At 41.9% G+C, this 9,757-nt stretch overlaps 1 protein-coding gene across 15 annotated transcripts in view; it reads left to right on the top strand.

Moving 5' to 3' along the window:
* Positions 1-349: 349 nt before the first annotated feature.
* The window catches only part of KTN1 (kinectin 1), a 102,185-nt gene continuing 92,777 nt past the window's right edge, over positions 350-9,757 (top strand). For 4 of the 15 annotated variants that reach the window (XM_087448476.1, XM_087448472.1, XM_087448475.1 and 1 more), the window contains exon 1: positions 362-481. The gene's annotated coding sequence lies outside the window, so the exon portion shown is untranslated. Of the gene's footprint in view, positions 482-1,077; positions 1,161-1,197; positions 1,216-9,757 lie in introns of those variants that run through there. The other 11 variants (XM_087448478.1, XM_087448474.1, XM_087448473.1 and 8 more) reach the window with 6 other exon arrangements.

Here is a 9,757-nt window from a genome sequence, read left to right as displayed (position 1 = left end):
ATTGGCAAGGTGAAATTTAGTACCATTTACTTAAGGTTAAAAAAATAAAAACATCCAGTGTGCGTGGGCAGGTGGTGCTTCAGTGGGAAGGCCCTGCAAGACGAAGCCAGCTTTGGGAGGAGAGAGAGCAGGACTCATGAACGACGGGAATTCCGCTGGGCCTCCCGCCCGAGCTCCCACCTCCACCCAGCGGCCGGACTTGATCTCGGCAGCAAGCCCCCGCCTCCTGAGCCCGCAGGACGCCGGGGCTGACCGGAGCGCGCGGGCCGCCGCCTGTCCCTTTAAGGGGCCGGTCTCCGGGCTCGCCGCCCCGACGCCGGGACGTGCCGGGCCGCCCCGCCCCGAAGCCGCCCGTTTCCTGCCGGGCGGCGCGACGGCACCTGAGCGGCGGCGGCGGCGGCGGCGGCGCCTCGGAGCGGCGGCCCGGGTGGTAGTGCCGGCGCCGCCGCGTCTTCCCGGTCTCCCTCCCCGGCCGCGCCAAGTAAGGGCAAGCAGGCCGCGCCGGGCCGGGCGCCGGCCGCGGGGAGGGCGGCGCCGGCCGCGGGGGCCCGGGGGCGGAGGGCCGGTCGGCGGGGGCGCGGCCCGGGGCCCGGACACCGCCCGCCGGCTAGGCCTCGGGCGCCGGGCCGGCGCGGCGGGCGGGCTCGGAGGGGCGCTCGGCCTCGCCGGCCGCCCAGGGCCCGACCCCACTCTGCCGCGGCGCCGGGGCCGTCTCCCGAGGGCGAGGGTGGCCGGAGAGGGCCCCGCGGTGACTGAGGCGCCTATTTTTAGCCGGCTCGGGGGGCCCCCGGCAGGGCGGGCGGGCGGACGGAGGGCGCGGGCCCCGCGGCGGCCCTGGCGCGCTGGGCCATGCGTGCGCCATGCTGGAATTTCAGTCCGCGCCGCCCGTCCGGACCCCCCGGGACCGGCCTCGCCCCCTTCCGGGCGCCCCCGCCCTGTGCGTGTCCCTTGGTCGCGGCGGCGGGCAGTTGGGGATGGGAAAGCCGCGCGAAGGGCGAGTTTGGGAAGATCTGTGGCCCGCCCTCGACCCGGGGAAGTTACCCTTTCCTCTCCTGAGGGGTGTGTCTTCCTTCCCAGGCCCCCTCCCCCTTCTGGCGTTGGGATCTCGGCAGAGAACCAAGCTGGCAGCCGAGGGCAGTCGTGCTGCAATCCGACACCAGGTATGGGGTGTGCAACCCCGCACGTTGGTGGCGAAGGAGCACGTGTGCACCAGAGGTGGGCAGCCCCAGACCGGAGCACATCCCAGCCTCGCCAGCTACGCCTTGCTTAGGTTAAAGAGCAGGCTGTTTAATCCTAGCCGTTTCTTCTGGGAGGAGGGAGGAATCTACATTCGTAGTGGGGCGTGTAGGGGAAAAGGATCCCTAGCAGGGGTCTGAATAAGCACCGCTTAAAACTTACAGTTGAAGTTAACTGTTCAAAGTTGTAAGTTTTTTTCAGGTGCTTTGAGGAAAGCCTTGAGAAATGTAGATACCCATAGCCTGCTAAAGATAAACACCTTGGGGCAAACAAAACACTCTGAATTGTGTAAGAATTGCCTTAAAAGTTTGAATACTTGCTAAATTAGGTGGCACTTGTTCTCCCTACACCACCTAGCAGGCACATGGCAGCAGTTTCCAGTTTGGGTAAAACCATTGCTGATGAGACTGGGATGATTGTCCTAAGAATAACACTGAAGTACTCTTGAGTTTATCTGTATTTTGGGTAGACATACCGTGCTATAGACTTTCATATTTAATGTATTCTCTGATAGACAAGGCTCCCTCTCCCCTCTTGAGTTCATGGATCTAACAAGAAGTAACAAGGTTGGCTTATTTGTAGGTTCTAAGAAAAAGTCACCCCTCCTACCCCAACACTGAGGTAGAAAGTTCTCTTAATTTTGCAGCATCAGCAGTCATAACAGTGTGTATCTCTGTCAGGTGTGCTTAGAGAATGAGGTGTTCTATTTACCTGTCTGAGCTTCATACTCATACTGAAAGTTAAAATATTACAAAGCCTAATGAAAAAAAATTTTTTTTAAACAGTTTTATTTATTTTTTTGTGAGGAAGATCAGCTCTGAGTTAACATCCATGCTAATCCTTCTCATTTTGCTGAGGAAGACTGGCTCTGACCTAACATCTATCACCAATCCTCCTCCTCTTTTTTTTTCTCCCCCAAAGCCCCAGTAGATAGTTGTATGTCATAGCTGCACATCCTTCTAGTTGCTGTATGTGGGATGCGGCCTCAGCATGGCTGGATAAGCGGTGTGTTGGTGCGCGCCCGGGAGCCGAACCCGGGCCGCCAGTAGCGGAGGGCGTGCACTTAACTGCTAAGCCAGGGGGCCGGCCCTGAAAATTTTTCTTAAATGTATTAATCACTTTAAAATTATAAAGGATACTGGGTATTGTTTAACCCTTTTTTGATGACTCAGGGCCAACATTATGATGAGCCATTAATTTATGATTTTGTTTCCACTTTAGTCTTTTCTGTATCTTTCCTTAATATCAGTAGTCTCTTCTGCTTGATGCAAGTGTTTTGTTGGGTCTCTCATCCCAAGCCTCCTCCTAGTTTATAGGCTTTAATGTGCTTTTAGTAGGGAGAACAATTTAATAATTAGATGCTTAATAACTGTCAATATGGCTTTTCTGAAGGGCCTAAGAAGTGAAGGCTTTTTTGAGGCTTAAGTTCTAAAGGACCCCTGTTAAGATTGTTAACTTTTGGTAAGTTCTTCACTTGAATTTTACCTGAAATGTGTGGAAGATGTATTTTTAATTGCATCCTTATTATTTTTTTTATGGCAAAGGAAGTTTTAATCTAAAAGATCTCACAATACTTTGTAAAAAAAAAAAAAAAATTGTTAACGTAATGATTTCAGGAAGGTTTTGGGTTTCTCAGGAATCTGACCTAATATGCAATGAGGAAATGTAGAAAGACCGTGCTTTACAAGAACATTCAAATATTTGAGGATAATGTCTTATTAGCTGCTTGTGCTGTGTACTGTTTATGTTTTTCTTATTTTGAAGGTAGATCCACAGTATATTTAGAGGCTGGAAGCAAGTAGTTGTTTCTTTAGAAGTGACATTAATGATTACTCTTAAGCATAGAGTTGAGTTTCATTGCTTCCTCTTTCAGTTTTTGTGAACATGACTTTGGGTGTTCTGATCTTAAAAATGTAGTTTATATGCAAATCACAGGGAAGACGTTGGTTTAGATAAGAATATAAGCTATTTTTTCTGTAAACAGAACATTAAACAGAAAGGGGAAAAACTTGAAGTGCCATGAACTAAGGAGTTTGATTAACTTAACCATCTGTGTCTGAGTTCTAGAAAAAGAAAAGTAAGGACAGTTTATAACCGTTTGTGTGCCGAGCTCTTGAGTTTTTTCGGTGTTTGAGAGAGATGATGGCAGCGTAAACCTTTTAAGCTTTCTTTCTCTTTTTAATGGTATAGGCTTTTGATTGGTTTTGTGTTAAAAAGATAAAGTAGGCAAAATATACTTTTAGTACTAAGAATGGTTTAAGTAGAAACTCTAATAGGAAATATAGTATTTCTGATGCATAAGAAATGTTCAACTCCTTTTAAAAATACGATTTAGTATTTTACATATTTCCTTAACTCCTGCAGGCTGATTAAGAACTTTTAGCCTTAACTTAAATCTGGTTTCAGCAAAGTGATTTGTACACTAAGTGGAACTTAATTATTTATACTCACCTCCTTCCAGGACATTCCTTTTTGGGTTTCTCTCTTCACCAGCTGCTTTGCTCATTCTGTTTTTATGATTTGTCCTTACTCTTGAAGTTCAAGTGCTCAGTCTTTGGTTCACTTTTCTCTTTAATTTCCCTGCTGATGTCATCCAGTGTCATGGCTTGGAATACCCATATGCTTATATCTCCAGCTCAGACTACCCTCCTGCATTCTAAACAGCCTGTTCTCCGTTTCCACTTGGTTGTGAAGTAGTTAAGTCAAACTAAACTTCCATGTTCTTCTTTAAAGCTGCCTCAAGTGCCGTCTGATTCATCTCATTTGATGGTAGCTCCATGCAACATTTAGGCAGAAAAAATGTTGGAGTCATCCCTGACTTATCTCTTTCACACTTGGCATTCTTGGCTTTATCTTGTCTTGAAAATATATCCAGAATCAAGTCACTTCTTACCACCTCTACTGCTCACTAGGCTGGTCTAAGCCATTCTTATCTCTTGCCTACATTTCTGCAATTAGCCTCCTAACTGGTCTCCCTGCTTCTACCCTACAGTCTCCCTACAGTCTTTTTCAACACAGCAGCCAGATCATATCACTCATCTCTTCAGAACCCTGCAGTGACTTCCCATGTGCAGAGAAAAAGCCGAAGTCCTTAGGGGCTACAAGGCCTTACAGAATGTGGGTACCCATACTCGCCCCTTACTTTTCTTAAGGTAGCTCCTACTCTGCTCCTGCTTATTTCCCTCCAGCCCCACAGGCTGCCTTTACACGGGCTGTTGCCCCTCCTTGGACCACTTTTTCCCTAAGATATCTGCATGGCTGACTCGCTTGTCTCCTTCAAGTCTTTACTCTTCAAATGTTTTTCAAAGAGGTCTGCCTGACTATTTTATTTGAAGCTGTACTCCCTTACTTATGATCCTCGTATCCTGTTCTCTTTTCTCCATAGCACTTGTCACCTTCTGACAAACTATAATTTCCTTGTTGATTGTGTTTATCATCTCCTCTCTCTGTCCCCAAACACACACTATAACCTCTATGAGGGCAAGGCTTTTTGTCTGTTTTGTTTATTGATGGATCCTAAGGGTTTAGGGCAATGCTTGGCACATAGGTGCTCAATAAAGATTTATTAAAGATTTGTTCATTACAAATTAATTAAATTCTTATTCTGCAGTTCCTTACTGTAATGGATACCTCATTCTTGGACACATGTAGTTTTCAGTTTGCTCCTTTCCTAGGAACAGAGAGCAGAAGAAAGTGGCAGGGAGCCTTTGGGAACTCCTTGGTGGGAGGAGTGATGTTAGAATGTGGTGGAGATCTTTTTACCCGCCCCATGTGATTAGGACCATTGTTTAGGACCATTGTTTAGGTAGTTCAGAGTTGGTTAAAGTAAGAACTCAGAATATCTGTGCACTTTTAGTGTTTTATTTTAACTTAAAACATTTACTTTTATTTACCTGTCTTTTGTTTGGATCAATCTCTTCGAGTAGGGGTTTCTTGATTTTTTTTTTCCCTATAAATTATACCCTAAAAGCATTGTCTGTGATTTCTAGTATTGGTTTCTTTAAAGTGGAATGAAAATGTAGGCACTGGGAAACTTTCCAAGTTCAAAATCTTTCTGGATTTTTCAAATCCTTTATCCAGACCTTTCAAAGGATTTAACTTAGTTTTCATAGAAATAACAGCTTTTGTCTTTATTCTCATATTTAATAGAGATTTATAGAAATAAGCGAGTATACAGGAGAGTAGACGCCTAGCCAGAAGCATTTAGCTTTCTGTAGACACTGGCCATGTATTTTCACCAAGGGGAGAAATGTCGTTTAATCCAGTGAGAGGTCCTTTAAGATAGCTTCCATACTGAATAGGTTTCATAGGGGCCGTAGGATCCTAGCTACCTACTGTTACTGGAGGAGAAAGTCATTCCACATTTCTTTATTTTAACTCTGAGTAACCTCTACAGTTAGTTATCAGAACTTATATGATTTTCATTAATTACATTGTCTATCAAGAGACCTGATGTTATGCTATATTCTCACTGGAAAATGTGGGACAATTATTATTTATTTTTGCACATGAGACATTTAAGTTGCCGCGGAAACAGTCTGGTCTGGTGTAATAAGCTGGAGGTCAGTAGTTAGGAGACCTACAGGTCTTAGACCTTATTAACTCTAAGGTTTTATGCAAGTTTCTTATTGCTAACTTTATATCGTGTGGTGTAGTGGAAAGAGTGTGGATGTTAGAGGGTCTGAAGAGCTTGGGTTTGAATTTGACTTTGTTAGTACCACTTACTGTATGTGTGAACTTACCTATCTTAACCTGCCTGAGACACATTGCCTTGCTTATATTATCTTAGTACGGAGTTGCTGCATTGGTGACAGCTAACAGAGTGCTTATTTGCTGTAAGGCTCTATAAACACTTTATGTACAGTATTATATTTAATCCTGTCAGCAACCGTACGAGATAGGTACTATTTGGTGGAAACTAGGGAGGGGGGATAAATAATTTGTCCAAAGACATAGAGCAAATAGGAGTGGGAACCTGAATTTGAACTGAGGTATTCTAACTCTAGAGTCCATTCTCACTCATTGAGCTGTTTTGTAAGAATGCTTTCTGAAAAAAATAAAGCACTGTCTGTGTGCAATTCTGATGTTAGGTGTTAGAAAGCTACATTAAGGTTATAAAGATTTTTTTCCACTGGAGTTAGAGGATTAACTCTTAAAGTTAGTGATTTAATTTGAGGACTAAAAGTCTTCCAAGTGGAGAAAATAGTAGAAGCTACTTAAAACCAAATGCTGTAAAATGATATATATAGGAAACAATAGGTAGACTATGATTCTCTTAGTTTCCAATAAATTTTTTCAGTCTTGATTCCTATGTATGTGCATTATGAATTACTGCCATGTGATCGTGTAGGCTTTGCTCAATGGTTATCTCAGAAAGGCCAACCCTGGTCACCCTACTTAAAATGCATATCCTCTCTGTTCTTCGTCTCAGCCTTGATTTTCTTCATTGTGCTATCAGTCACTTAACATTATAATACATGCTTATTTATTTATATGCTTGGTATCTGTCTCACCTATAAGAACATAAGCACTATGAGGTGGGAATTTTGTCTTGTTCACTGCTGTGGAGTATATTTCTGGCGCTTAGGTAGTGCTCAATTTGATGAATGAATGAATTGCCTGATGTTTGAAAGTGATTGGGACTCATTGAACCTTTTGCTTTACTTGTCATTTGTGCCGTCCTCCTTTTCCAGTAGCTCAGCTAATTGATTTACATGGAATGCCATGTAAAGTGAGACTTGAAGAATAAGGGTTTCAGGTTTACTCTTGGGGTTGGAATGGAAAATAAAATTTAATGCACAAATTTCAGCAAAGATACTTCTGTGCTTGGTACCACTTAATCTTGTTGGTCAGTAACATAAGTGTTCTGAGTGAAATATGTACATAAATAAATAATTTAGTGATTGCATGTGTTTTTTTTTTTTTTTTTTTTGTGAGGAAGATCAGCCCTGAGCGAACATCCGTGCTAATCCTCCTCTTTTTGCTGAGGAAGACCAGCTCTGAGCTAACATCTATTGCCAATCCTCCTCCTTCCCCCCGCCCCCCAAAGCCCCAGTAGATAGTTGTATGTCATAGTTGCACATCCTTCTAGTTGCTGTATGTGGGATGCGGCCTCAGCATGGCCGGAGAAGCGGTGCGTCGGTGCGCGCCAGGGTCCGAACCCGGGCCACCAGTAGCGGAGCGCGTGCACTTAACCGCTAAGCCACGGGGCTGGCCCAGTGATTGCATGTGTTTAGATCTAATTATCTTTGAAATAAATTTGAACAAACTAAGCTGTACATTGACAGCTCCCCAGTGTTCTGAATGCTGTGTTGCTAACCTTCAGGATGTTTCCTTAAATCTTTAATGTCCACACAGGTTGAATTCATTTATGTGCTTCTGACCTGTATTTGCTTAGTTTATTGGGAAGACATGTTTATTTGAAATATGCTCCATAATTATTTTACATAATTTTTGTAACCTGCATGTCTGAGATTGGCTGAACAACATGATTTCTGTGAAGTGAATTTCTCAAGCTTGTCTCATATCATTTGGTACTCTCATTTCTGGGTGCAGTTGTCAGGTACTGTGATGTGTAATCCTTGTGGTTGGTACACTAGTTGCTGGGTGAATGGGAATAATTTCTTAAATGGCTTCCAATTTGACCTAGATATTAACTGTAATTTTAAGTTTAAATTGGATCCTTTGTAAAAGTAGCTTATTTCTTTTGCTCTTGGTTTTTTTTGGGGGGGAGGAGGTTCACACTGAGTTTTAACTTGAAGGAAGTATTTCTGAGCTTGAAGTTTTTGGAACACTTTTCAAATAAAATATATATTTAAGATTAGCCTTGGAGTCATGCATAAAATATAGCCCATGCAATTACTTTGTCTCTTGGGCATAGGGGAGAAAAGAAATCCTTTATAATATAAATTAATTATAAAATGAGTAAGGATGTATTCTGGTCTACTCTTCTAGCATTGTTTACCTGGCATAAATAGGTGAGTAATTATATTTCATATCCTTTCAGTTTTATGTAACCTTCATTTAAGCAAAAAGTCCCAGCAGCATCTAAAATAACATACTACTTTTGGTGTAAAGAGAAGTTTTAGTTACTCCTCTTGTTTGCTCTAGTCTTTCTGATTTCTTAAGGTAGCTTTGTGCTAAGTCAAGAAACCCTGGATATTTTCTGTAAAAATTTTAGAAGTTTCTTATTTTAAAATATTTGCTTTTATTTTCTTTTTGGAAAAATTTGTTCCAAAGTATAACTTTCTAGAGATATTCAGCACTGTCATAATTGTATAAATTTAAGAAGCAGGGAAATGTATACCTGTTTGCTTGTCTGTTTTTAATTTACATTTACCTCTTCCTACTTAATTGTCTTTTTATTCTTTTGTCAAAGGTTAAAAACAAATATCAAATGATCAGGTGTACAAGAGAATATAGAATGTATCTATACGGTTTAAAGATTAAATATAACATGAATATCTGTGTATCAAATACCTGTGTACCTTTCACTCGGCTTTATTTAACAACTTTTTCCTTTTGAAATTAGCTACATATAAAATATGTGTAAGATAAAGAATAAAGACACAGTGAACAGCTGTGTACTTAGTACCCGGTTCAAGAATATTATCCTAACTTGTAATTTCTTTATGTACTCCTCCCCCTAGAAGTAATCACTATCTGTTACATTTGCTTTTTTGTTTTAGTTTTGCCACACCTGTTTGTATCCGTAAACTATTTTTTTTCTATTTGTTTTTGAACTCTATAAATGGGATTCTTCTTTAAGAGTTTATTTGCAACTTTTCCCCCTCAATTTTATGGTCCTGATATTCTTCCACCATGTTGTATATAGCTCTAATTCATTCACTTTCACTCTTGCACGGGATTTCATTGTATGAATATTTTCTGATTAGTTATTACCTGTTGATGGGCATTTGGGTTGTTTCCAGTTTTCTTTTGCTATTATAAACAGTGCTGCTATGACCACCTTGCATAGGTCTGGTCTCTTGGTGCACTTGCACACATATGTGTCTTTAGGATAGTGTTTTTTAAAACTTTTTCATTACCACTTATGGTAAGAAATAAATTTTACATTATGAGACTCAATACATTGTCAGATGTACACATATATAACAAAAAAGTTTCTTGAAAAAAAACAACCTGTGTGATGTTAGTCCATTTCATTAAAAAGGAGAATGCTAACCAAGGCCCACTAAGTTGATTTTTGGTACCCACAAATGAGTTGAGATTTGCAGTTTGAATAAATTGTTTTAGATCTTATATCTAGTTGGGTGTGAAATTGCTGAGTTGTAGGAGACGTATGTTTTCAGCTTTACTAGGTAGTGCCAAATTGTTTTCCAACGTAATTGTACCAGGTTATTCCCCTCACTAGTGTATACATGTGATGCTCCACGTTCTTCCCTATACTTGATATTGGCACATAATAAAGTCAGACAGCCTATTTGGTATGAATTGATATCTTGTAGGTTTGGCATTTCTGCTTACAGAGAGGAAACATCTTTCCAAATGTTTGCTAGCC

Source organism: Ceratotherium simum, chromosome 24, assembly GCF_057802395.1.
Source record: "Ceratotherium simum simum isolate JZ-2026a chromosome 24, ASM5780239v1, whole genome shotgun sequence".
NCBI classification, from domain to species: domain Eukaryota; kingdom Metazoa; phylum Chordata; class Mammalia; order Perissodactyla; family Rhinocerotidae; genus Ceratotherium; species Ceratotherium simum.
Note: the sequence above shows the minus strand (reverse complement) of the source record. Positions and strands in the feature narration are given on the sequence as shown.